This window comes from Canis aureus, chromosome 12 (assembly GCF_053574225.1).
Source record: "Canis aureus isolate CA01 chromosome 12, VMU_Caureus_v.1.0, whole genome shotgun sequence".
NCBI lineage: Eukaryota > Metazoa > Chordata > Mammalia > Carnivora > Canidae > Canis > Canis aureus.
This window is the reverse complement of record NC_135622.1, coordinates 55,720,636-55,747,932: the sequence shown is the minus strand read 5'-3', so window position 1 is coordinate 55,747,932 and position 27,297 is coordinate 55,720,636. Positions and strand designations below refer to the sequence as shown.

At 45.7% G+C, this 27,297-nt stretch overlaps 1 long non-coding RNA gene across 1 annotated transcript; it reads left to right on the top strand.

The window, feature by feature from the left end:
- The first annotated feature begins 5,390 nt into the window (after positions 1-5,390).
- LOC144281224 (uncharacterized) lies at positions 5,391-14,668 on the top strand. Its single transcript, XR_013349740.1, has 4 exons — positions 5,391-6,517; positions 6,781-6,872; positions 7,114-7,212; positions 8,522-14,668. It is a non-coding gene; the product is annotated as an uncharacterized LOC144281224 (long non-coding RNA).
- The last annotated feature ends 12,629 nt before the right edge of the window (positions 14,669-27,297 follow it).

Below are 27,297 nucleotides of genomic sequence, written 5' to 3'. Positions count from 1 at the left end.
CATCCACATCAAAGCAGATGGTGGGCATTTGTCCTTTCTGATGGCTGAGCAATTGCACTACTGGGGATTTACCCCAAAGATATAAATGCAGTGAAACACCGGGACACCTGCACCCCAATGTGCAAAGCAGCAACGCCCACAATAGCCAAACTGTGGAAGGAACCACAATGTCCTTCGACACACGAATGGATAAAGAAGGTGTGGTATATTATTGTGTTTCTAACTCACAGATAAAGAAAGACACTGAGGTTCAGAAAGATGAGGAGACATCTCTAATCTCACAGCCAATAGATGGCAGACCCAGGGCCACATTTCCATGTTCCTAAGCCTTCACTTGCGTTCTCTGGACTGTTGTCTGCAGATTCTCGAGCTGGAACCATGATCTGCTCACCTGGACTTTTTAAATTATTCTTGGCTGCTTGGTGGCCACAGAGTTCCCCCTGCGTCACTTTGGTAATGGCGGCTGAGGAGAAGGCTGATCTTCTCTGAAGCTCTGTCCCCCCTTCTCTCCATAGGAAGAACTTGTTGACCGAGGGACAGACATCATTGACAGGACAGTTGACAGACAGGAGTGCCTCAGCTGACAGAGGCTCCCTATCCCTGATTCAGCTGACAGAAGGAGACACACCAGTTAAGAGTGATGGCGGCTAGCTGAAAATACACACTAATCTAATCTTCTGGTTGTTCTAGATGAATCTCAGGAATGTGGGAGGCTAGCATGTCAGATAGGCAATTATTGGCCGGACGCAGGATTGCATAATGCAGTGATGACTCGGGCTTCCTGCTTCAGCTCGCATGTGGGGAGCTTGCCAAAGAGGGTTTATCTTCCCAAGAGAAACATGCCAACTTTGGGAGGATATGAAGTAACTGTCATTATGGGAAAAAAGACATGCCTAATGTGAAAATAGTCGAGGTCTCCTTCAGCTTGTGCTCTGAATCCCTTTCCATTTTTCTTTTTTTTTCTTCCCTTCTGGCTCTTTCTCTCTTTCTGTCATTTGGTCTTTCTCTGCATCTCCGTGTCCCTTTCTTTGGTTTTGCTTCGGTTTAAACTGGCCTCCCTGCTTTTCGTTCAGAGCTCCACTAAGACTGATGTCATGTCTGAGGAAAGTGCCTCGATGCATTTCCCATGAAAGAAGATGCTGATAAAAAGTCTCTGTGTTGGTCTTGCACTGAGGGGTCCACGAATTGAAGGGTCATATTAATCTGCAACACGTGGGCTGATCTCTGTCTCTCTGGCAACCAAACAAGCATCTGCTTTTTCCCCACGAAGACCACATCACATCCCTACACCTGCACATACCACAACAGCTCACAAAACAAACAAATAAACAAAACCAACCAACCAAACAAACCCACGGGTCTCCTCTGGTCTCCTTGAAATCCTGCCTCAGAACTCCTCAGAGGGGCCTCTAAAATGCTTTCTGAGAGAAAAGTGACTCCTGGAAACAAAACCAGAGAGGAGGCACAGAAAGGCCTCCTGGAGGTATTTCTTAGTTTTCATAGAAGGATAGTGAGGCGCAGAGTGGCAGGGTCACGGGCACTGAGTTACGCGGTCTCCCACTGGAGCTTCGGGCCCTAGAAGCCACAGCTCGGAAGTCCAGGCCCAGTTGTGCACGAATGCATCATGCGTCCTCTCTTCCTGTTAAGTAAGACACATCGTGCGGCTGTAAAAATGTAATATGGCAGCTAAGAAACTATGGAAGGGTACAGAACTCCGAGAACATGTATATTTATAGAAAACCCCTCAGGAAGCATTTATTATTTTCTAGGAGGATCTTGCACCGTGAAGAAAATGTTATGTCATTTAAGTGATAGCGCTTAGAGACTGGGGAAAAGGGAATTAAAGTTCTCATGAAAATCTTTTTCTGGGAACTGAAAGGGGTTAGCATTAATTACCTAGAAAATACACCCTGTTCACTCAAGTCCATATAGAGTGATTAACCACTTGCTGAATATTTACTATTTGCCAAGCTCCATGGTAGGCATTTGAAGAAAATTAACTTACATCTTTTTTTTTTTTTAAGTGAAGTTTTATAGTCCTTTTTGCAATATGAAAATCCAGTTTGGAGAGGTTAGTCAACCGGCTTAAATCGTTGTAGTTGGTAAGATGGTCGGTCAGCACTGACACTCTGGGCGGGATGACTCCTACACTGGCCCCCTCTCCCCATACTCTCTCCCCATTCTGTGCAGGGACTCACCCAGGTACAGATGAAAGCAAGATTTTATTTCATTAGGTGGTATAACTCTTTCCCTCCTGTGCCCTCTATATAACCATGTGGCCATTCAAGAAATGCCGAGGGAATTTTACATTGTCACAACCTAATTGACCTAGATGCCAGGATTCCTGGTAAAGAATCGAAAGTATCGTGTTCACATTCCTGACTTTCCTCCCAAATAGCACGTATCCATCCATGACCCTCTGTGACAACTATCCAATAAATGCTCAAAATGTAGATACCGTATTTTCTTTTCTTTTCTTTTCTTTCTTTTTTTAAAAGTTTTTATTTATTTATTCGTGAGAGACACAGAGAAAGGCAGAGACGTGTAGGGGGAGAAGCAGGCTCCCTGCAGGGACCCTGATGCAGGACTTGAACCCAGGACCCTGGGATCATGACCTGAGCCAAAGACAGATGCTCAACCACTGAGCTCTGGGCATCCCTGAACACAGTGTTTTCAAGATGAGATTCATAGAACAATGTGTGTCAACCTCCTCCCTAAATAGGGTTCGAGACTTGCAGGGAGGCTTATGTTTTGTCACTGTGTTCTCGTAACATTACCTAAATACATAGAGATCCTGAACGTCACACGACGGGTGGCCACACCTTGTTGTGCTTTATTTTATCAGTAAAATCTCTCCGTGATAAATGCCTGCCACAAATTCTTCCAGCTGGATCATCCTTTATGGAACAGAGTTCCTGAGCCAATTTTGAGCTCCAGTATTTCTATCAGATTTTAGAAGTCTCACCCTGAGGCAGGTGGGGTGTGAGGGTGCAGAATGAGACCTGCTAACTCACTCTGCTGTGGTCGATTCAGGATGGGTCTTGGTGTCATCAGCTCCCAAGACACACGCCACCTCCATCATAGCCCTCCTCCTCCTCCTCCTCGACCTCCGGCCCTCTCCACCCTGTTCTATCAACCACTTCATCCCCAGCATCACCATGACCGATCTTTAACTCTATGAGAAAGAAATAATGATCTTCATTTTCTTTGGCTGATGGGGCCCCGGAGTTCCCTTGCCACCCATTGGGGTTGACACTGGAGATCGCCTTAGCTCCCTTTGCTCATCCAACTCAATGTAAATTTTCTAATTCTTTGTTCTCCTTCTTTAGAAGCCATTTGTAGTTGAAATCCCGGAATGCCTTGTGCCCAAACTCAGAGTTAGGATATTCCCAGGAAACTTTCTGTATATTAAAACACTGTGAACTGTGCGTCATTTTTAAGAAGTCTTTGGCCTCCTGACACAAGTTACCTTCTTGTGTTGGGCTCTTGCCACTGCTTTCAGCAGCTGCCTGAAGAACGACTTGCCCAGGAGCTCCTGAAGGCAGCTGCAGACAAGTGCCCATGCCCAGGACAGATGGACAATCCTTTCTCTGGGTCCTTGGATGCTTTTTTCCAAACTCAGTTCCACCTGGTGCTGTGGTCAGATCTGCACCTGGTACAGATCCTTTTAAACTCTGTTCCTGTATGGTCTGAGCATCAGCAGTGTTTCTCTCCCTCTTGCTTAGGGTCTATCACCTGGCTGGGGAGAATTTGATGCCCTCAAACTGGTCAGTTTGCTGCTGAGATGGCCTGCCTTGCCCCAGCCCGGTCCCCTCCAAGACAAGGGGATTTTGACAGTTTGCTGTCTGATGACAGAAGAAATAGAAAATAGCAAATAGCTCTCAAACCCTCTCACCTACCTCTGAATCAAATACCTGAAGTTCTGACAAACTATAGGTGTCTGACCTCCCAAATCAGTGTAAAATAAAGCAAGCATCCAGAAAGAACAGAAGTTAAAAAACCCAGATGGGTCCAGAGGAACTTATGAGTATTTCCCAATTCCATTTCATTTCATTGGTTTTCAAATAATTCTTTCCACTTGTTTACTCTGAATCGAGATTCTAGGAAAGGGATACAAACCTTACGTGATGCTGCAGAGAAAGCTGGCTCTACGAGCCCCAGACCCCAAGCCTGATGGCAGCTACGGGAGGGCCCAGGGGTCTCTGCAACAGCAGCTGGGGCAGGAGGGAGGCTGGGCAGGTACCATGAGATGCTGGCGCTGGGTTTTTTTACTCTGATACTGCCTTGCTGAATTGTCAAGGCAAATCGTTCTACTTTTCTGAGTTCTCTCAGAATTCTCTCTCTCTCTCTCTCTTTTTTAAGATTTTATTTATTTATTTATTTATTTATTTATTTATTTATTTATGGGAGAGAGAGAGAATGAGCAAGAAGGAGGAGCAGAGGAAGAGGGAGGAGCAGGCTCCCCATTAAACGCAGAGCCCAACTTGGGGCTCAGCCCCAAGATCATGACCAGAGCCAAAGGCAGGTGTTTAACCAACTGAGCCACCCAGGTGCTCCTCTCTCAGAATTCTTTTTTTTTTTTTTAAGATTTTATTTATTTATTCATGAGAGATACAGAGAGAGAGAGGCAGAGGCACAGGCAGAGGGAGATGCAGGCTCTCTGCAGGGAGACCGATGCGGGACTCGATCCTGGGACCCAGGATCACACCCTGAGCCAAAGGCAGACGCTTAACCGACTGAGCCACCCAGGTGTCCCCGTCTCAGAATTCTTATTTACAAAATGAAATGACTTCTCTAAGTCCTTTCTAGGTTGAAGGTGTAAAGGAAAAAGTCGAATGTCAGGCTGCCCTGCAGCTAAGCATGCGTGCTGGTGGGTAGAAGGAGGGAAAGCAAACCGTCTGCCAATTGTGGGGAACAGGGAAATTAAGTGGACACCTGTGGGCAGAAGTATGTAAGTACTGGGGGGCTGCAGCGATCAGGGCTACGGGGGAGGGGGCATTGATCCACTCCCTCTTCCGATTCCCCAGAATCCAGTCCCCATAGGAGAGGTGAGCATATGCCTCCCTTCCTGGCCATGCTACACGGCTTCCAAGATGTTTACAGAGACTCCAAAGGGTGAACCGAGTTATTAAAAGAGTAGCAATTAGGGTGGCCCGTCCCAGCAATTTAAAGTTTCCTGTCTAAGGAAGCATGTGGGGAGAGGGGGTATTCCGGGAGGGGAGAGGAAGCAGCATTCTCGTCTCCTGATTGGGCCTCCCCACAATTCCCATTTCGGAATGCAGGAACAGGAGGCAGGGTGGGGGAGAGACTGCCTGGAGCCCCAGCTCCCGGGGGGTGGGGGTGGGGGTGGTGATGGTGGTGGGTGGGGGGGACCCACATGCAGCCCCAGATGTTCCAGCCCTTGCAAGGGCCTCCTCCTCCAAGAAGTGTCTCCCTGCTTTCCTCTTTCGGGGGACCTCAGCTCAGCTCTTAAAGCCTCCTGGCATCTCCTGCCTGCCTCCCCAGATTGAGCTGTGCTGGAAGCTTCCTGCTAAAGCGCTCTGTGCACGTTGGCTGCCGTGGGGCTCCCAGAGAGAGGCCGCCTGGTGATTTACAGCTGCTGTCGGAGCCGGGCTTTTCCCAACAGCCGGCGCTGGCCGGGGAGGCATCCCTGGCAACGGGAGCATTTTTGTCTAATTCAGACTAAAGGAAGCAGGATTGCTTTGTTCAACCCTTGCCGGCTGTCCCTCCAGCCAGCCAGCCAGCCGGGATCCCCAAGTTCACGTCTGCCCTGCCGCTTGGGCTCTAGAAGCCAGCTCCAGGGGAGCAGGGTGGGGGGGCTGTCCTGCCACAGGCCCGCCGGAGCCCAGGCCGGGGAGCCTTTCTGAAAGGAGGTTGCACAACGCAGGGCAGGCCCTCTGCTTTGCTTTGCGGTCGTGGTTTCTCGGAAGCCCCAGGGGCCCATCCAGGAGAACGCCCATGTTCCCTCGCTTTATCCGCTGCTCCTTCCCAAGGGGATTTCATTTCCTTTATTATTTTCCACACTTGGCTGCTCTGAGTCAGGTGCCCAAGACCCAGCCTGGGTCGAATGGTTTCCAACACCCTAACACCTTTCTCACCAGCAGCATGTTGCGGTGGGGAGACCCCCGGCCTTGTGCGCACACAGAATTTTGTTCCCGTTCCAGGTGATTCTGTCGTGACAAGTTCCTTCTTTTAATGTTCATTCCTCATCTCCAAAGCCAGAGCAAGATCTTCTCTGGGAAACTGTTGTGTGGAGGAAACCTAGCTTGGCCGGCGCCCAGTAGGTAAATGAGTAAATGCAAATCAAATAGAGCTCGTAAATTTTGTGGCTCGTCTTCTGCTTTTGTTTTTGTTTTGTCTCCCTTTTTCCCTAACAGTTTTTCAGCCTACCGTGTCGATGGGGACCCAAAGGAATGCTTCAAGAATGTGAGAGTCGTGACTGAGTACAAGCTTGCTAAAAATCACTTTTGCAAGACTCAATTTGACCAGGCAGTGTCAACGACATGAAACTCCTAAGGTAAGACTTAATGGTGATATGATTGGCAGTAATATTTTGCAAAGGACACAGATCATGAAAAAAAAAAAATACAAGTTTTTTTTTTTTTTTTTTTCATGTGGAGAGAACACAGATTTTTATCTTGGGGGTGAAACATCTCCTTGGGAATGTTTACTGCTGAACGGCAAGTGACAGGCCATTTGAAAGAGGAGAAAAACACTCACTTTTGCTTCCCAAGAATGGGTGTCTCCCATCTGAGAAAACTAAGGACTTATTTCTTTCAGGAAATGTGCTAAATTGACCCTGAAATAGAGATCTGTTGCCTCCCAGTCTCCATTACCAATTCCTTGTCTCTGTTAACCCTCCAAGAGCAAAGGTATGGAGTTTTATTGACCAGAAATGGAAATTGTTTCCTTTTTTTTTCTTTTTTATCGATGGGTCTGTGATTTGGGGCAGAGCATACACAAGTGAGCCTGATCTTATGCTGACATCTAAAGTCTTATTCCAGAGATTCCCCTGGGATATTCATGCCCCTTGGTATTATCTAGAAATTTTGCTTGAAAGGACCCGGAATAGACAAAGTTAGTTATTGTTACTGTATCCCTCTGTCTTCCCAGATGATGCCAGATTGAGTTTCTTCCATCTGTGCTCTGCACCTGTGTACACACACACACACACACATACACACACACATGCATTCCTGGTTCATCTCCCAGGTAAGCCTATGTCCTCTACTTTCCTCTTTCCTCTGGAAAAAGCTCTCCTATTGCAGTATCTACACACACACACACACACACACACACGCACACTGTATATTGGAGTACAAGAGATTTAAATTATACTAAATTGGAATTCAAAAGATCTGAGTGTATCCTTTAGGTTTTGTCACAAACTGCCTGTGTGACCTTGAGGAGTTTTATTCTTTTTTTTTTTTTTTTTTTTAAGATTTTGTTTATTTAGTTGAGAGAGAGAGAGAACACACCAGGGGGAGGAGAAGAGGGAGAGGGACAAGCATAATCCCTGCTCAGTGCAGAGCTCAACGTGGGCTTGATCTCACGACCCTGAGATCATGACCTGAGCCGAAATCAAGAGTTGGACATTCAACCATCTGAGCCATCCAGGCACCCCAAGGAGTCCTTTCTTGTTTGTAGATCTCCATTTTTCCCACTTAGAGACTGAGGCAACCAGACCAGCTAGCTTCTAAGATCTTTTCTGATGTTAGTTGATTCTAGATTTTTACAGCTTCTGGTCTACCCCAGAAGCTCCATCCAAGAACAAAGTCAAAGCCAGCCTCAAGTTTATGGAGTGACAAGGAAGGTGAGAGCCCATTAAGGGAAATCAAAAGCCAAGGGTCCCTTTCTCCACCACTGCAAGCCTTGTCTGTAGCACGGCTGTGTTTAATGGCACTCATTTGTATTATGAGAAAATGTGGACATTGGCTACAAGCCCCACTGATTTCTCATCCATCACCTTGGACTTTTATAAGAATTAAATAAAATAATTCTAGGATTCCCATCAGTAGTGAACAGCTAAGTAATGTTTGGCATACTCACACTTTATTTTTAAAATATTTCATTTATTTATTTGAAAGAAAAAGAGAAAGAACAAGCTGGACAAAGGGCAGAGGGAGAAGCAGACTCCCTAGTGAGTAGGGAGCCCAATGTGGGGCTCGATTCTGGGATTCTGGGATCATGATCTGAGCTGAAGACAGATGCTTAGCTGACTGAGCCACCCATGTGCCCTGTACTCACACTGTAGAATACTACACAACTACTCAAAGGAAGGCATCAGAGCTCACCAGGCTGACTTGGGAAGGGTTTCCACAAGGCATTACTGATCGGAAAAAGAAAGCAGTAGAACATATGAGTATAGTATTATCCCATTTTTGCAAAACAGCACCAGAAGTTTGATATATGTGTGCGTGTATCTATTCACAGATCACCCTACTGCACACCAGGCATCTCCACTCTCACCCACTCTCCCCAACAGTTTTAACCCCCTGTCCTGCTTTCCTTTTCGCCACAGGATGAGAACTCTGTGTGGTTGTTTGTTTGCTGTTACTCATCGCTTCATCCTCAGCAACTGGTATAATATTTGGCACATAACTAGTATTTAATGAATATATGTAGAGTGAACGAATGAATGGAGTGAACCAAAGCGTATGAAAATGGAGGATACGTGGAAGAGATAAGGCGAGGGGGAAGGTACAAAGGGAGAAAGCTATAGAAAAAAGGCAAAACTAAGTTGCATTAACCATGGCATGGTAATAGGATTGCATTTACATACTTATGAATGTATCTGTGGTTGTGCGTGTGTCATTCAAAATATGCATGATAGGGGCACCCGGGGGGCCCAGATGACTGGCATCCACCTTCTGCTCAGGTCATGATCTCCAGGTGCTGGGCTCCAACCCCATGTTGGGCTTCCGGCTTGGCAGGGAGTCTGCTTCTCCCTCTCCCTCTGCCTCTCCCCCTGCTTATGCTCTCTCTGTCTCTCTCTCTCAAATGAACAAGTAAAAAAGAAAAATTAAAAAAAAATATGTATGATGAATGGACTACCTCAAACCTCTAAGAGGATTTTGTAAAGTCCCTTCACTCTTCGTTTTCATATGATCTCGGGATTTGCAAGGAAGTGACTTTGTGGTGACCCTGGTACTGGCATCCCAGCATCTGCAGTTCTTCCCCACACCCTCCTGCCTGGCAGGGGGAGATGTGGTGTGGTCCCTATATTCCCATCATAAGGGTGTGGCCTTGGCCAAGTCAATTCCATGCGCTGGATTTGTGTTTGCTCATCTTTATAAGAGATCTAAGGACACTGATCTTTGCGCACACCCAGGTTTTTAGTGAAGGCTGTGAAGGCAGTGCCAACCTCCTCTGTGCTCTTCTCCATCTCTGATCCACTTTCCCTCCCATGCTGGGTTTCCAAATGCAAATGGTTATTTCGGTTGCAGACGAATATGAATCTCTAAGCAATAACAGCATCTTCAGAGTTCGGGTGAGGATTGTGTCTTATCTTTGAAGTGTCAACATTCAGCCAAAGGCCTTGCTCAGAGCAGGGGCCCAGAACTCTTTTTTTTTTTTTTTAAGATTTTATTGATTTATTCATGAGAAACACAGGGAGAGAGAGAGAGAGGCAGAGACACAGGCAGAGGGAGAAGCAGGCTCCATGCAGGGAACCCGATGTGGGACTTGATCCCAGGTCCCCATGATCACATCCTGGACCAAAGGTGGCGCTAAACCCGGGCTGCCCCCAGAACTCTTTACTAAGCTCCATTTGTGCAGCCCCGTTGCCCTCTGGGATCACTGGGGGTTCAAGTAAGCTTGGCTCAAACCCCAGCTTCTTGGCTTGGATGAGGACGGACTCCTGGAGAAAATTCTGAGGATTTGGACTTTCCTTCCCACTGTTTACCTCTATTTGTGGATTGTACCTATGCCCTTGGCCCTGACTGCCCCACACTGAGTCAAAATTCTACCCCTTAACTCATTCTCATTAAAAAAAAAAAAAAAATCACTTGCACTAATGATCCAGTATTATGGATCTAGTTAATATTTCTGAAAATTTGAAGAGTCTCATCACTCCTGTATGGCTTTTGACCACCCCTTATAGGCACCACCCCTCCTGCCAGACAGCTTTCCAACACCTGCATTTTTTAGCATTTGATTTCTGGCTCTGTCCATCTCCCTAGGAAGTGTCTGCTCCTACCTCGGATCTTCATGCCTCTCCCACCAACCTTGAAATTCCAGCAAATAAAATGTCTCCAGCCTCCAGGCGAGTCTACCAAATTATTATGCTGTTCTTCCACAGTCATATATTAACCTAAACAGAGTTCCAGATGTTTCTCAGGGTACAACGGATAGGTTACTATACTTCAGGCCAATGGATGGAGGCAGACATTTGCATAAGTAATAGGGACGTGACATGTTACATTAAGTCCAAGTATAGAGGACAGCACAAATAAAGTGCTCTCTATCTAAAGCAAGCAAATATTAACCGTTGGGAGCAGCATATATCAGAGAACCCGCTGATGTATTCAGTAGTCACTAAGCATCTGCTAGGAATGTCCATTTCTGTGCTGTAGGCTGGCCATCCTGAGGTGAGTCCACCTGTTAGGAGAGAGGACGTGCATTCAAACGCTTATAATTTAGCTCAGGGACTGTTGCTATTACAGAAGAAAGGTGGAATGTTCAGAAGCAGAGCAGTACCATCCCATGGACACATCTTTCCTGAGGTTGTAGGAGATGGTTGGTGTATTTGTCAGCCAGAGCTCCCATTACAAACCACCACAGGCCTGGGGACTTAGACAGCAGAAATGTATTTCTCATAGTTCTCAGAGCTGGAAGTCCAAGCTCAGGATGCTAACCGATTTGGTTCCTGGTGAGAACAATCTTCCTGGCTTGCAGACAGCTGCCTTCCTGTTGTGTCTTCAGATGGTAGGAAGAGTGTGAGCCAGCTCTCTGGTTCTCTTCTCATAAGGACATTAATCCTATTGGATCAGGGCCCCACCCGTATCACCTCACATAACTTGTGACTTCAATTGCCTCCATAAAGACCCTCTCTCCAAAGGCAATCACCTTGGGGTTGGGTTTCAATATATGAATGGGAGGAGGGGTGGCATTCAGTCCCTAGCAGATGCTATTTTGGAAATCTTTCTAAAGGGTTATCTAGTTATAAAGCCATTCCAGGCAAAGAGAATGCAAAAAAAAAAAAAAAATGATGGCGATGATGAGGATGGTAATAGTAACAATACTGATGACCTGAACCGTGTTCCTGTGAGGAGCCCATAGATATCCCTTATCAGTTCTAACAACAGTATCACCAGTCAAGTGGTACGGTGCTTCTTTAATAGAGGAGAAACATGAGGCTTCAAGTGATTTCTGCACGAGACCATTCCACTGGTTAATTGGTAGAGAGAAGGTCGAAGTCAGGTCTGGTTATATGAACTAGCACTGCCATGCTGGGGACTCGTACAAAATGTTCCAGGTGCAGGTGCTGTGTGACCTTTGCTCTCCCTTCCCCATTGACTCTGGAGCCTTACCTTGAAGGGGCATGGAAACTAGCCAGAGCTTTTCTCCAGACTTTCAGCAGCCTTGTACTCAGGGCTACGAAAGAGCCGATGTATGTAAATCCCAAGTATCTCTCTTAGTTTTACCTTCACACCAACACAATAGGCAATGGAGTTTTCTAGTGGAGTCTAAATAGCTCTTTTGTCAGCCCACAGGCTTTTAAGCCAAATTTGCGCTTCTAGAAGCAATTTTCTCAGACCTGGTTGGGGTGCAGGGAGACAGCTAAATGCTTCTCTACCTCTTCTTGTCTGACAAATTGAGGTTCCTGTAAAGAAGGGGGGAAATCCTAATAGTGATTCATCTGTAGCTTCTACTCATGTCTGAGCTTTCTGAGGGATTGTTTATTCCTTTTCTCCTATCCCCTTTACCTTACTGTGCATTAAAATTCTACATGAAGCCTTTATGAGTTTGAGGGCAAGTCTGAGTGTGCCTGGGATGAAGCCATGTTGAGAATCAGTGCTAGTGGGTGCATATTTCACAACTGGCACAGATTAAATTGTGTGTTCTTAAACCATTTACTTAATCTCCTGACCCTCAGTCTCTCCTTCTATAGCAGTACTTCCCTCACAAGATTGTTATGTGGGAAGAAATAATGCAAAATATATACATATATATCATCTAATAAAATAGACACAAAATAGATACTCAAAAACTAGTAGTACTTTAATTTCTAACGTTAGCACTTTATTTTTTTAAATTTATTTATTTTAGAGAGAGAGAGAGGGACAGCGTGATTGGGAGGGGCAGAGGGAGAGGGAGAGAGAATCTCAAGCAGACTCTATGCTGAGTATGGAGCCTGACTTGGGACTCGATCCCAGGAATGACCTGAGCCAAAGTCAAGAGTTGGATGCTCAACAGACTGCATCATTCAGGCACTCCATCACTGACACTTTAAAATATTAGCAACACTAGTAATATATTATATGGTTTAATTCTGATTCTCAGAAGGAAATAAGTAATATGTCTAATTTGATATTTCTTATATTTCTAAGTATACCTGAAATTGGTATACTTAGATTGGTCTGCACCTGGTCAGCTCTGAAGGTCACAGCCCATTAGCAATAACAGTAGAGGGATGGATTGGCTGTTACTGAGCACCACCATATGATAATGGTGTCTTGCTCAATCTTTGCATTCACTTCATGAAGCATCTGTTGTCAACTCTGTTTTACTGATAACTTTCAGTTCCCTGAGTTCAAGGGCTGTGTCCATTGTGTTCTCCCCAGAGGGTTGAGGGCCAAGGACAACGCCTTGCAAGGACATTCAATAAGTATATGCAGAGTCAATGTTTATATTCACTTTCTCTAGTCGGTCTGTAAAACCGACTAGAGTCCTGGGTCACATCTCTGTTCCCTTACTTCTGAGCACAGAGACAGGTATGCGTTAGGCCCATTGTTAAAGACTGGGTTTAAAAATCGGTAGTTTAAGGCAAAGGCCATGAGAAAGGGACTCCACAGAGCATCATGTGGAGAAAGTAGGAGGTCACTGGTCATTTTGCAATGAAAAAGGGTGCATCCTACTCTCAGGGAAAGTGGGAGGGAAGAGAGTAAGCAAGAAGGTAAGGAGGCAAAGGAGAAAGAAGAAAAGTGTTCCTTTGCAAGGTGGGGTAGGACAGTGATTGAAAATTCTACCTTTGAGTCAAACAAAGCTTGGTTTGGTTCTTGCCAGGCCAAAGCCAAGTTATCTAAGACTTTGGGGCCCTGGTTTTCTCAACTATAAAATTGGTATCATGAAACATACATTTCATGATGTTTTGTGGTGATACGTGCATATGGAAGTGCCTTATAAATTATAAAGGACTACAAGCAAACGGTTCTCAGTACACCTCCAGCAGCAAGATCTAGCACTTCTTATAAATGTTATAGAAGAAATATCTCAATCACTATTGATACACAGAATAGAGATCTGCTTAGGCTGTAAACTCTTGTAATCAATCAATGTATCCCACAGCTTAGAATTAATGAAATAGCTAAAGATAGGGGTTTAATCCATCCTTCCAACTCAATCTTTCAAAATCTTACTAAGAATCATCTATCAAGGAATCCGTTTAAAAAATTCAGAGTTAATGAAAGTTGAAGTCAACCAGCACATCTGACTCTATTGTTCAGACAAGTGATGAAGTAGAAAACAAAAACAATTTGTTTGTATGAATGGAGTGGGCTTGTTCTTCGTGCAGCGTGATTCACCAAATTCCTGAGCCAGTCCAATGGGGAGATGAGAAATGTGAGACTTGTGTTGATTGCTTTGTGTTGTTTTGGTAAAATGAGACAAATTTGTGTATGTATAATTTTTAATACATTTCTGAACTATGGGGGGGAAGCCTTCAATTTTTTTTCCATTTATTTTAAACAATGGCCTTTGAAACTGGCTGGTTTTGTATAAAAAAGCAGAGAAGGGATGACCCACTTTCCTTCCCTGCTTCCTCCCACCCAGCCTCTAAATAAGTGTGAGCTAGTCACTACCATACATGTGGGTGGCAACTCTGTTCTTGGTTCAGGGAGAGAAAGAAGCACAGACAAATAGAGATGCTTTTTAGCAAGTTGTGGGACTTGAAGTCTTGCATTTGTAATAATCCAAGGAAAATGTAACAAAGTCGATTATTGTTAAGAGATACTAAGGTCAATCACATTTGGTTATTGTTATATGGTGCTTGGCACAGAAAAATTACCCCTCGCAAACTTTGTTGGCATTTTGCAAAAAGCTTAATTTCTAACAGGCAACTCCAGCAATATCAATGGTGATGTTTCATCACATCGTTTCTGACCTGCTGGATAGTATTTGCTCACTAGGATCCCTGAATTTAGAAATCGGAGTGCTTAAGAAAACATCATTGAGGGTAAATAAAAATCTCCTGATGATAAATATTGGCAAAATACTTTAAAAACAATGTTTGTTTGTTTTTTCAAAATTGCTGATAGTATCTTCAGATGAGATGGTCTCATGAGGAGTAAATAGGAGAAAAAGAAGATATCTAACTCCGTTTGGGTGTTAGATACATTCTCCTTGAACTCCACTTACTCAGCATTTATTTTATTATGTATCAGGTATTGTCCTGTGAGGTACTCTTTAGCGACCACTGTTAAACTGATTTTGTAATTATAGTCTTTTCTCTGCCAGCATTTAGGTTCCTTGGAGGTGGTTCATGGCCATCACAGAAAGACAAGGTGAAAATCAATGGGCTGCAGTGTTCCCACACATGATCTATATTTATAGATATTGGAAGTGGACTGAGTCATCCAGAGATGAAGGAAGTGTTGAGGATCTAGGACTCAGAGACAATAATATCCCTGTTTTGTGCTTTGGCTCCCTTTGCCTTCTGTCTGAGCATGAGAAAATAAGAGCTTTCATCCTTTGACCTGGAATCTTCATGACAATATTCCTTGGGAAGCACCAGGGATAGTGAGTACAGAGGCAATCATTATGTCTGTTTTGGTGTTTGTATGTGGGTTCAACTGGCTTTACTGGCTAGTTATGGAGTAAGGAAATGAACACATTAGTATCTTTAAGAATTGCATTTATCAAACATCTATTATGTGCCTGAATCTACCACATTCATTCATAGACCTGCATCAGAAGACACATGAGACATTTCCTTGTGATGAACATTTTATCACGTGGAAAACAAGGTGTTTGCCAATGGGGAGACTTCAAACCCAAAGATGGCACGTAGCTCGGAGGCACATTATTACAGGCTGAATTACAAAGTGAGAATGAGAAAGTTGTTTAGACTTACGTGAGTGGTCATTACAATGGGTGTTTCCAGGTGGCAGGGGATTGGCTAAAAGTGCTTATCTTATACCATCTTAGGAAGACAGCTTATGTTTTATTTCCAATTATTGGAAGGATTTATAAGACATAACTCAAGTTAAATTTTGCTTATGCTCATGAAATAAGCTAGATTAAGTTCCCTTCCCTGTTTCTGTCTGCTTCTGGTATTTTCAAGTGGTCTTCATTTTATTTTATTTTAACAGCTGTCTAATTGGCCTCCATACATAGATAAAAAAATGAACTGACAAAGCTCCACACATTAACACTATGGCAAACTACACTTATATACTGTCCTGGGTAGAATCATGGCTCCGCCAAAGATGCCCCCAACCTAACAACTGGAATCTGTGACTGTGTTGTGTTCTAGGGCAAAAGAGAGTTTCAAAAGTGATTGAGGTTACTGATTTTAAGATGGAGAGGATCCTGGGTTATCCAGGTGGACTTACTTAATCACACAAGGACTTAAAAGCAGAGAACTTTCTCAGGGAGCACTCAGAGAAATGTGGTAAAAGCTGGGGAGACTCGAAGTGTGAGAAGGCACTTGACCCTGGTTGTTGGAGGAGGGCCACCTGGAAAGCATGGGAAGAAAAGCGAGTGACCTCCAGGAACAATAGAACGGAGACCCCACTCCTACAATTGCAAAAACTCATTTCAGCTCACAACCTGAATGATCTAGAAGCAGGTTCTTCCCCAGAGCTCTTGAAAAGCAGCTCAGCCTTGCCAGCACCTTGAATTTGGCCTTATGCGACCCTATGCCGAGAACCAGCGAAGCCATCCTAGTCTTCTGACCTATAGAACTGTGAGTTAACAGGTGACTTGTTTTAAGCTACTAAATGTGTAGTGATTTGTTATGGCAGCAATAGAAATCCAACGCATGAGACTTGAGGTTTGAGTTGAGTAACCGATGTGTGTAGCCACTACCTTTTTACATTTAAAAGCAGCCAATGAAACATTCATGGAGTCTTTTCTAATTTCCGCCTAGTAATACAATTCTAAGATTCCATTTTACCTTTATGTAATTTCAGCTCAAAAAAAGCCCAAAGGCTGCAATTACTGAGGAGGGATAATAAGATACCTAATGTATGCTACCTGAGGAGAATTGGACATGTTAATTTTCATGGAGAATCTCCAGTGAATTTCCCAAGAAATTTCATTTTCTAGCACCTTTCAGCTCAGGGCAAATTGCAGTTTGGGGCTCTGCAGCTAGTACAATCAATTATGCGAGGGCTATATCATCATTTTTCAATGAAAAGTTCAGCACTGCCTCACCTGCGGTGGAAGGCGAGGAACCCCAGACGTGTTGTCTTTCTGGAAAAACAACTATCTGTGGCTGCATCAATTGATGTTCTTGACCTTATTGACTAATAGCTCTGGCCACTTTAGAGCAGCTTCCGCTCTTCCCTGGCTCCTCCTCCCATGCAGTGTCCTAATGAAGGTATCCGTGCGGTAATGATGTAGCGTATTGCTTCTCCTACATTCTATGTTGCCTGGTAGCAGAAACTATATCTCCCACATATTTATATTTCTGCAGGAGCCTGAAATCTGGTCTTTTAATATATTCAAGATGATTTATATATACATATATAAAAGGAAGGCTTTGCAAACTCGGCCATCCCGATCTTCTGTATGCCTGAGACTTTTCCAGTCTCTAGGAATGGAATCAGATACAGGTTTTCTCTTCTCAGGGTGCTTGTAGGTCAGTAGGCGCATGGACACCCAAACAAAGTCTATGACACAAAGTGTCAAGTATGACACCTGATGAATATCCAAAGTGTTAGAAATGACAAGAGAAAGACCTGGGACTTTTGGCTTCTTTGAGAGAGAGACAGACACAGACAGACAGGGCTCACAGCAATGGGGGAAGGACAGAAGGAGAGAGGGAATCTTAAGCAGACTCGACCTTCTGACCCTGGGACCATGACCTGAGCCAAAATCAAGAGTTGATTGCTCAACCAACTGAGCCACCCATGCGCCCCTAGACCTGGGACATTCTGAGGCGAAGGGGAAACTGTCACCTAAGAGTTTGTGGCAGAAATGAAGTTCATGCATAATCTTAAAGGATGAAGTGGGTAGTTGGGAAAGAGAAAACGACATGCTCTCTCTTGGACTTGCTGTCCAAGTAGGTTGACATGGGACAATGGCAGAAGGCAGGGCTGGAGAAGCAGAGAAGCAAGTGAGGAATGGCCTATATGCCGCGGACGTCGTGCCCAGGGCAATGGCATGGGGGTGACAGAGCCATCCCACAGGCCAGCATTCCAACAGCCAGAGGGGCTGGCTTGGCAGCCAGAGTTCAGGGAGACCAGGGGGGTGGGAGAGACATCAGGTGGCTGCTGCCAATGTCCTGAGAGTAGGAGCTGAGTGCAGAATGGTGGCTGAAAGGCAGAAAAGAAGTTGTTGCCTTTGGAAGCGACTCTCTAGGACAGAATCTAGACATCGAGGTTAGAATCACCAGCAAACGATTACAGTTTCAAAGGAAAAGCATAATTATGCACGTTGTTTGGTGACACAAGATAGAGATGCCAGGTGGAGCTGCCTTTGCTGAACTTGGCTCAGCTTAATTGAAAATGCTTCGTGGTTGAAAGAAGCGAATCCTGCCTCCCTCTTATAAAAACAAACCAAAAAGGCATTCCTGTTTCACCTGAGCGTCCTTCCCAGGGCCAAGAAATGAAGGCATTAACTGGACACACCCAGGAACCAGAGGAAATGTGCACCGATTGACAATTAGCTAAGAGGTCCAACATTAGCTGCTCCTCTGGGCAGGAGAGAATGTGAGTTTGGATAGAAACTCATGGTGCGTGAACGTGATCTCTTTATGGGTTCTCTTTCCCGCAGTCAAGGTGAGAAGGAAGAGGGACTCTCTGAAGATGGCAAGGGAAGGACAGAGGAAAACAGGAGAAGTTAAGGCAGAGCGGGTCAGGTCAAGCCAGACGTCTGGGTGTGAAAGTGACTTTGCAGACTTTCAGGGAGGTGGGTAGGGCACCAAGCTTTCTGGAACTCTGCTGCTCCGTAACAAATGATCTGTACTAGTGAATATGACACAGCCTCAGGAACTGTGGCCTACTTACTCAGAAAATCCTATTTGGCTAGGACATTTCATAACTCACCAATTTGACCTCTTAAGTATCTCTAAAACAAGAAAAAAAAAAAGTTTATGTCAATAAAACTATCCCATCTGGGGAGGAGGGAAACAACTTCAATCTCAGTTCTTTTTTTTTTTTTAAAGATGTTATTTATTTATCTGAGAGAGAGATTGAAAGCATGGGAGAGCAGGAGCCAGGGGGAGCAACAGAGGGAGAGGGAGAAGCAGACTCTCTGCTGAGCATGGATGCTGACTTGGGGCTCCATCCCAGGACCTTGAAATCATGACCTGAGCCGAGGGCAGAGGCTTAAGCCACTGAGTCACCTAGGCGCCCCACCCTGTTCAATTCCATTTCAAATGAATAAATGAATGAATGAATAAATAAGTGAATTCCAAGGTATTAATGATCACTGAAAATTACTCAGGAAAATCATGCATTTCCCCAAAAAAATCCCAAGGATAGAGTGGTGGGAGCGAGGGAATTGGAGATACGTTGGTCAAAGGGTACAAACACCCGCTTATAAGATAAATAACTTCTGAGGATCTAACGCACGGCCTGGTGGTTATAGTTAATAATACCATATTATGCATTTGAAAGTTGCGAGGAGAATAGGTCTTAAATGTTCTCATCACAAAAAATAAATGGTAATTACGTGACATAATGGAGGTGTTAGCTAACATGGTGGTGGTAATTATCTTGCAATATATAAGTGCATCAAATCAACATGCTGTAAATCTTAAACTTGCACAATGTCATATCTCAATTATATTTTAATACAGCTGGAGAAAAAAAAAAGAAACAAAACCAAGACGAAACAGAAAATTGGTGACAGATGAACAGACATGTCACCAAGGAAGATGGGCCAATGGCAAACAAGCGCATGAAAAGATGCCCAAGATCATGTCACCAGGGAAATGCAAATGAAAACAACAAGATACCAGTGCACAGTTCTTTTTTTTTTTTTTAAGATTTTATTTATTTATTCATGAGAGACACAGAGAGAGAGAGAGAGAGGCAGAGACACAGGCAGAGGGAGACGCAGGCTCCATGCAGGGAGCCCGATGTGGGACTTCATCCTGGGTCTCCAGGGTCACGCCCTGGGCCAAAGGCAGGCGCTAAACTGCTGAGCCACCCAGGGATCCCCCCAGTGCACACTTCTGAGAATGGCCCAAATCAGGAACACTGACGACACCAGAAACCCGGAAGGCTGTGGAGAAACAGGAGCTCTCATTCGCTGTTGCTGGGAATGCAAAATGGCACAGCCCCTTGGGAGGACGCTTTGGCAGATTCTTACCAAACGAAATGCACTTTCATCTTAAGAATCCCGCAGTCCCGCTGCTTGGCATTTGCCCAAAGGAGTTGAAAACCTATGTCCCCACAAAAACCTGCGCAAGGCTGCTGGTAGCAGCTTTCACCACAGCTGCCAAGACGTAGAGGCAACAAGGGCATCCTTCAGTAGGTGGATGGATGGGCAGGTAAGCTGCGGCCCACCCAGACGATGGGATATTATTCAGTACTAAAAATAACTGAGCCATCAAGCCTTGAGAAGACACAGAGGAACCTTAAATGCATATGGCTAAGGGACAGAAGCCACTATGAGAGGCTACATCCTGTAGGGTTCTCGCCGTCTGACATTGTGGGGGAGAAACTTTGGAGGCGGTGAAAAGATCCGAGGTTGACAGGGATTGAAGGGAGGGAGGGAGGACGAGGCAGAGCACGGGAGGTTTTTAGGGCAGCGAAACTGTTCTGTATGCGACTATCTATGATAGTGGGTGCCCGTCCCCGTGCATTTGTGAAACTCCTAGAACGTGCCACACCAAGAGGGAACCCTAGTGGGCATTATTGCGGACTTTCAGTGATAACGATGAGTCAGTTCATCGACGTGTAGCTCATTGATTGTAACCATTGCACCTTCTGGTGAGAGATGGTGATGGGTGTGTGTGTGTGTGTGTGTGTGTGTGTGTGTGTGAGAGAGAGAGAGAGAGAGAGAGAGAGATCAAGGGGCACATGGGATATTTCAGTACTTTCTGCTCACTTTTGCTGCTCCCCCAAAGTCTTCTTCATGAAAAGGAGGGGAGGTTTACTCCAAATTAGCAACTGTAGTCAGATGTTACCATCTCTGGGGTAGGAAGGGATGATGTGGGGGTGGGGGAGGTAAAATGATGTTACTGGGAGCCCCAAACACTGGGGCTGGGGCTGCTGTGGGCATCATCGCGGCCACCACACTGTGCAGGAGGCCGTGGTGCCACCACAGCTGCCAAGGCCCCTGGGGCCCCCCTGGCACCACGCTCCCCAGGCTACCCCAGGCCCCCTCATGCTCTCGGGACCCCATCTGGGGGCAGGAAGCCAGGCTGCCACCCCCGGAGGGGCTGCGGGCGGCCCAAGGAACACATTTAGAAACGGTGCTCCCTTCTCCCTGCCTCCCAATCTGCCGGCAGCGTCCCCCACGGGCGAGAGTGGACAGAAAGCCAGCTGGGAGGGGGGCCTGGGGCTGGGGGTGCGCAGATTTCCAGGCCTCTGCAGGACAGAAGGCAGCAGGTGCACCAGACGGACGATCGAGGCCCCGGGAGCTGGCCGGGCAGTTGGGGAAGGACTGCAAAGGCGCCTCCCCTTGTACATCCGCTGCTCTTATCTCTGTAGGATTCAGATCAAAAGAAAATTGTGTTTTCTTTTTGCTTTTGGTTTGAGGCATATTTTTTGATTCGCGCGCAGATTTCTTACTTGGCCCATTGCTGGGGCAGTCGTGTGTTGTTTAATATTTACATATCAACTATTTAATACTTACGTGGCAGATTTTCCAGCTTTGTTTTACTGTCGATCTTTAGTTTTGTGCCATCGTGGTTGGGAAAATAGACTTCCTCTGATTTCGGTCTGAAATTTGTAGTATTTGTTATGTCTCTGTTTCCGTGATTTAACCAGGGGATTCGTCTGTGTGTACTTGAAGAAAATGTGTATTCTGTTTTTCTTGGATGGAATGTTTTATATGTATCTTTTAGAACCGTGGATTCTAAAGCATGCTTTAAGTAGAAAATGTTCTTGTTAAAAAAAGAAAGAAAGAAAGAAAGAAAATGTTCTTGTTGCAAACAAAATAGTTACTGTGACTGGGGGTACTGCTTTAAAATAAAATATAAAATAATACATATTGGAGGGGAGGTGAGCAGGGGGGCTTGGTGAGATAGGTGAAGGGGGTTAAGAGTCCGCTGATCATCATGAGCACTGAGTAATGAGATAATGAGATATAGAATTGCTGAATTACTATATTGTACATCTGAAACTAATTTTTTTTTAATTTTTACTTATTTATGATAGTCACAGAGAGAGAGAGAGAGAGAGAGAGAGGCAGAGACAGGCAGAGGGAGAAGCAGGCTCCATGCACCGGGAGCCTGACGTGGGATTCGATCCCGGGTCTCCAGGATCGCGCCCTGGGCCAAAGGCAGGCGCTAAACCACTGCGCCACCCAGGGATCCCCATCTGAAACTAATTTAACACTGTGCGTTAACTATACTAAAATTTAAATTAAAAAAAAAAAACTAAAAAAATAAATAAATAATTGGGCAGCCCAGGTAGCTCAGTGGTTTAGTGCTGCCTTCAGCCCAGCGCATGATCCTGGGGACCCGGGATCGAGTCCCACGTTGGGCTCCCTGCATGGAGCCTGCATCTCCCTCTGCCTGTGTCTCTGCCTCCCTCTCTCTCTGTGTGTCTCTCATGAATAAATAAATAAAACCATAAAAAAACTAATAAATTTAAGAAAGATTGGAGCCCTCACCACTATACGAGGGCCTATGTCAAGTGCCCTGCCAGCTATTTTGTATTCATTATCTCCAATCCTAATCACCAGCCCACAATGTAGGATTTAGATATATATATACATGAAACTGAATCCAAGACCTTAAGTCACTTCTCCAAGGTCAAACAGCTCTTAAGTGGGAAACTAGTCCATCTCTGTTTCATCTGCCATCAGTTCTATGCTGTTTATAACTTCTAGAGCTTTACCTAATTAGAAATTGAACATTGGGGGTTTGTATTTTTTTTTTTTAATTTCCTAAGTCATCACAAGAGGAGTTCATACTAAAACGTGTAAACAAACTTCAGCAAAACCGAGGCTGGAAAGGAGCATCAGAGTCTAATTATTTGCCTACCCCCTTTCTCCTTCCCTGGAGACATGGACTTAACCTCGCTATTTTTTTTTTTCCTTTTTTTCACCATCTAGCTATCTAGGGAATAGGTGTTAAAAAATCTGTTTCAAAGAAATGAAGGGAAATTAGCCCAGGGATGGCTCATTGCTGTTAGCATTACTGCCCTCTTCACCGGGGCCAGACCACAAAGCCAGGGCCAAGTGTGTAAATGCCCCCAGGCCTACAAAATGATGGGCTTTTTGCTGTGTCTTCATCTTCCTCTCCACAAGGGAGCATGGGTGACTGTGCCTCAGCAGACCACACGGCCCTAGAGGTACAGGGGAAGGACCCTGGATGTGTTGGAGCCCCATAGCTGGGGCCAGAGGACTCGGTCGGCATAGACTCGGTCAAAGATGTTTGGGGGTGTGTGAAGAAACCCTGCCACCAAAGAGTAAAGGTCAGGCTGTGAAATCCTGCCGGGGTGGGCATCCGGGGTTCCGTGCATTTGTACAGTGTGAGGGGGAAGGGGTGAGTGGGACGTGTGAATGATGCTTTATAGTGGGCCGCACGCAGCAGGGGCTGGGAATGAAAGAAATGTGCATAATGTGTTAGCCAAGGCCCTGATGAAAATGGGTGGAATGTTTGCATCTCGTGTGGGGGAGAGAAGCATAGGCCTTTTTCTTGAACCACATCACCACCATCCCAGGGCAGCGGCTGCCTGAGAACTTCAGACTTTCATCCTCTTTGCATCTCAGTGTCCCTACCTGGCAACGGCTACCTGCATCACCTTGGTTCCAATCAGCGCGCCTTGGATTGTCAACCTCTTCGGAGTTACAAAGTACTGTGGGGTTATTACACGGGGCAAGGCACCTTTCCTGTCCTCGGGGAGCCTGCGATCCAGAAGAGGAGAAAAGAGGGACAGACACAGAGAATGCTGATGTAGGGCAAAATCAGGAAAATGCCAAAAAAGGTAGAGGGAAAGGAAGCCATCACATGTTGAGAGTTTTGTAGATCGGGGACTTCAGAGAGATTGTTCCATTGAAATGTTAAGAGTGTGGGACGCCTGGGTGGCTCAGCGGTTGAGGGTCTGCCTTTGGCTCAGGGCGTGATCCCTGGGTCCTGGGATCGAGTCCCACATCGGGCTCCCCTCAGGGAATCTGCTTCTTCCACTGCCTGTGTCTCTGCCTCTCATGAATAAATAAATAAAATCTTTAAAAAATAATAATAAAATAAATGTTAGAGTGTTCATTAATCCACCCTGTTATCCTCATTTTACAGGGTGGAAAATGAGGTTCAAAGCAGATAAGTAACTTGTCCAAAGTCACATAGTCGGAGCCACTAGAGCTAGGATTGTGGGGAGTTCTTTATTTTAATTTTTTTTTAAAGATTTTATCCATTCTTTAGACAGAGAGGACTGAAGCACAAGCAGGTGGAGTGGCAGGCAGAGGGAGAGAGGGAAGCGACTTCTGCTGAGCATGTGGGGCTCTATCCTAGGACCCTGGGATCATGACCTGAGCCGAAGGCAGACGCTCAACCGACTGAGCCACCCAGGCGCACAAGGGGAGTTCTGATCGCACGCCCTGAACCACTCTGCTTCAACAGCAGCAATAGGAGCAAAGAAACCAAACCCCAAAGGCTCCTGCAGGAGGCTTATATAAAGAAGTCGAGTTTCCTGGGGAAGGAGAGCAGAGGGAGCACCAAGGATTGGCCTGGCCCAGACAGTACAGAATGGGGCATCCGTGAGGCACTGGATCCCTACAGGGGTCTGAGAGAAACTTCTAGAAGCCAAAGGGCTACAACAGACAACATGTGTTAGCATCTGCTCCTGTGTTTTCTGTGTGGCTTCAGTTCTATTTCTCTCCTGTTTTCATTACACGGAGTACCTAGTCTTGGAAACTAAGGGTTCAAACAAATGACCCAACTTGTGATTTCTATGAGCACAGTTTAAAATCAAAATGAAAAAAAAATTTTTTTTAATTTTAAAAAATAAAATAAAATCAAAATGACTGGCCGATCCGTCTACCAATGGTGTTAGATACTGAAATGAGACGAGTCAGGGCAGCACCTCGCCTACCCCAAATATTATCTGTGAGGAGACTCAGGCCAAGAGGCTTGACACAACGATATAAGTCACAGAGCCTATTTGGGGACCCAGGGCCCCTAAGACCAGATCCATATACTTTGAAGTTCCTTCCCAATCTCCCATTATGAAAACAGAGGAACAGAGCGGTTTCCACCCCAGAATGGGGCCCCGCTTTTCCTCAGTTGTGCTACTCTGCTTTTTGGAATTCGAGGTGCCTTTCCAGAACAGATAGAGAAAATCAAAGGAAGGAGTATCTTTTTATATGACAGATGTGCCTTGTGACAGAGGAGGCTTTTGTTTCAGCTGCTGTGATCAAGCAACAGACAGAGCTTGTGTGGCCCATAGCTGGCTACGTGTGACGGGATTTGTTCTGTCTCCGGGTGAGAGCCAGGCTTCCGTGAGCCGCCAGTTGGCAGGCCCGACAGCTGCCTATAGCAAAAACGTCAGGGCTAACATGTGGGGAAATTACTGATTCACGTCCCCTGAGAAAGTCCCTGCACAGACAGCCCCAGAAACTGCTGCAAATTGCTCTTTGTCGTTCTGCACTTTATAAGCAGACGCAGGCTTCTAGACATTCTGTATAAATGAACGCGGCATGCGACACATTCGTCTGGGGGTCGGGGCAGGCAGGGCACCCTCTAGCAGTTGTTACAATATGGGTTCAGGAGACCCAGTAGTGCAGTTTATGGGAAAGGCAACTTCCTGATAAAAACCATGAGCCTGGTGCTTGTGAAATGTGCCCATCACCACACTCAGAGATGGAGGCTTTGCCTTTGGAGTGATTTTTCTAGGCAAAGGGCTGCTAGGAAAGTGGTAGCTCGCCTCTTCTGGGTGTAGTCAGGCAGGGCCCCGTTGGGACCATTCCCTGAGTTCCTTGAGTTCGGGGGTGCGGGGAGACCCGGCTGGCACTGCGCATGGTCTCCTGGGCCCTGGCCAACCAACCACCTTTCCCAACAGTCTTGCCTCCTGGTGACTCTTAGCTTTTTCCAAAAGCCAAATCCTCTTCGGGAGGCTAGGAGGACCATCGATTTCTCTTGGAGGGACGGATAAGGCAGTTTCGGGGTTCTCTGTGTGTTTCCAGGCAGGAATTCCTGCCTGTGTTTATCCATTCATTTGTCCACTTAGCCTGTGAAACATGCATTCAAATGTCTCTACTGAGTACGTTCGTGTAGCAGGTGATGCACCAGGTGACTCTGAGGCACTGAGGACATGGTGGCAACCCAAACCATATAGGTCTCTCTCCTAATTACATTAGAGGAGGATGTTCAAATAATTACTCAAATCACCATGGAAGTTCAAAGCATAAGTAGATGAAGAGAAGGCAGACAGAGAGGGAGACCAGAACCTCGGGGGAGAGCGGAGGAGGCTGTGTTCCAGGAAGGGGTGGGGACCAGAGAAGGTTGACTAGGATTTGCAAAGGAAGCTTCTGGGGCAGTATGGCATTGAGGGGACAGGGTGGTTGGAGGCCAGGGATAGGAAGGAGGAGAGGCCAGCAACACTCAGAGCTGGGGAAGGGGGAGTAAATTGAGCAAGAGTAAATTGAGAGGAAGAGTGTTTCTGGAGGGGGCAGCAGCATGAGGCCATCCCTGACCACACTCGGGTTTGGTATCCTCTTAATGTTTTGGGAGTTTATCTTCAATGCAAAGGTTTTGATCAGAGGAGCGGCACATGTTAGTGTTTCGAGAAGGTTTTCCCTCTTCACCTGGGTGGCTCAGTGGGTTAAGTGCCTGCCATTGGCTCAGGTCATGATCTCAGGGTCCTGCAATTGAGCCCCGCATCAAGCAAGTCTGCTTCTCTCCCTCTCCCTTTGCCCATTCCCCTCCCCACTTGTGCTCTCTCTCTTTCTCAAATAAATAAATAAATAAAATCTTTATTTAAAAAAAAGAAGAAGAAGAAGTTTTTCTCTCTTCACTACAGAGAACAAACTGATGGTTACCAGAGGAGAGGCAGGTGAGGGGATGCGGGAAATAGGGGGTAGGGAGTAAATAGCACACTTATCATGATGAAAATAATAAAATAAAATAAAATAAAATAAAATAAAATAAAATAAAATAAGGGGAGAAAAAGAAGGTTTTTCCCTGATTGTGGGGTGGGAGGAGGTTATAGCTGAAGAGGACAAGGTTGGGGACAGGCTGCTACTGGGAGGAGGTCATGGTGGGCTTGGTAAGAGACCAGAGTGGCTCTGGCCCAGGGACACACAACGGAGTTGAGGGAAACTGGATGTATTTGAGATGTAGTTTGGAGCTGAAAACATCAGGACTTGGTGATGAGTGTGAGGGGGGAATGACAGAGACGGGATATTTTGAAAGTGTCAGTACTGTCATCACTTGCCTACATCATAGCCCCGGCAGGTGGTAGTGCTGCTAAACAGATAGAGTTGAGGACGGATGAACGTGCTGGCCTGGAGTCATCTATGACCCAATGCCAAGCTATCTTCAGGCTGATTCTCTTGGAAACTCCTATCGACTATCCCACTGATTCCCTTTTACCAAAACTATGTCTGTCTTTGCACATTTCTTTAGTATGGCCTCTGGGCATGTTCTCCTTCCCCATGCTTACAGCCCTCTGCCACAAAGTGCTCTGCCTTCAGAGCCAGTAGAAGTCCCCCTCCTCTGTGAGGTCTTCCTGCCTTCCCTGAGGCAAGGGCAGTTAGTCATGACTCTCTCTACTCCAATGCAGCCTCGTGTCCCCT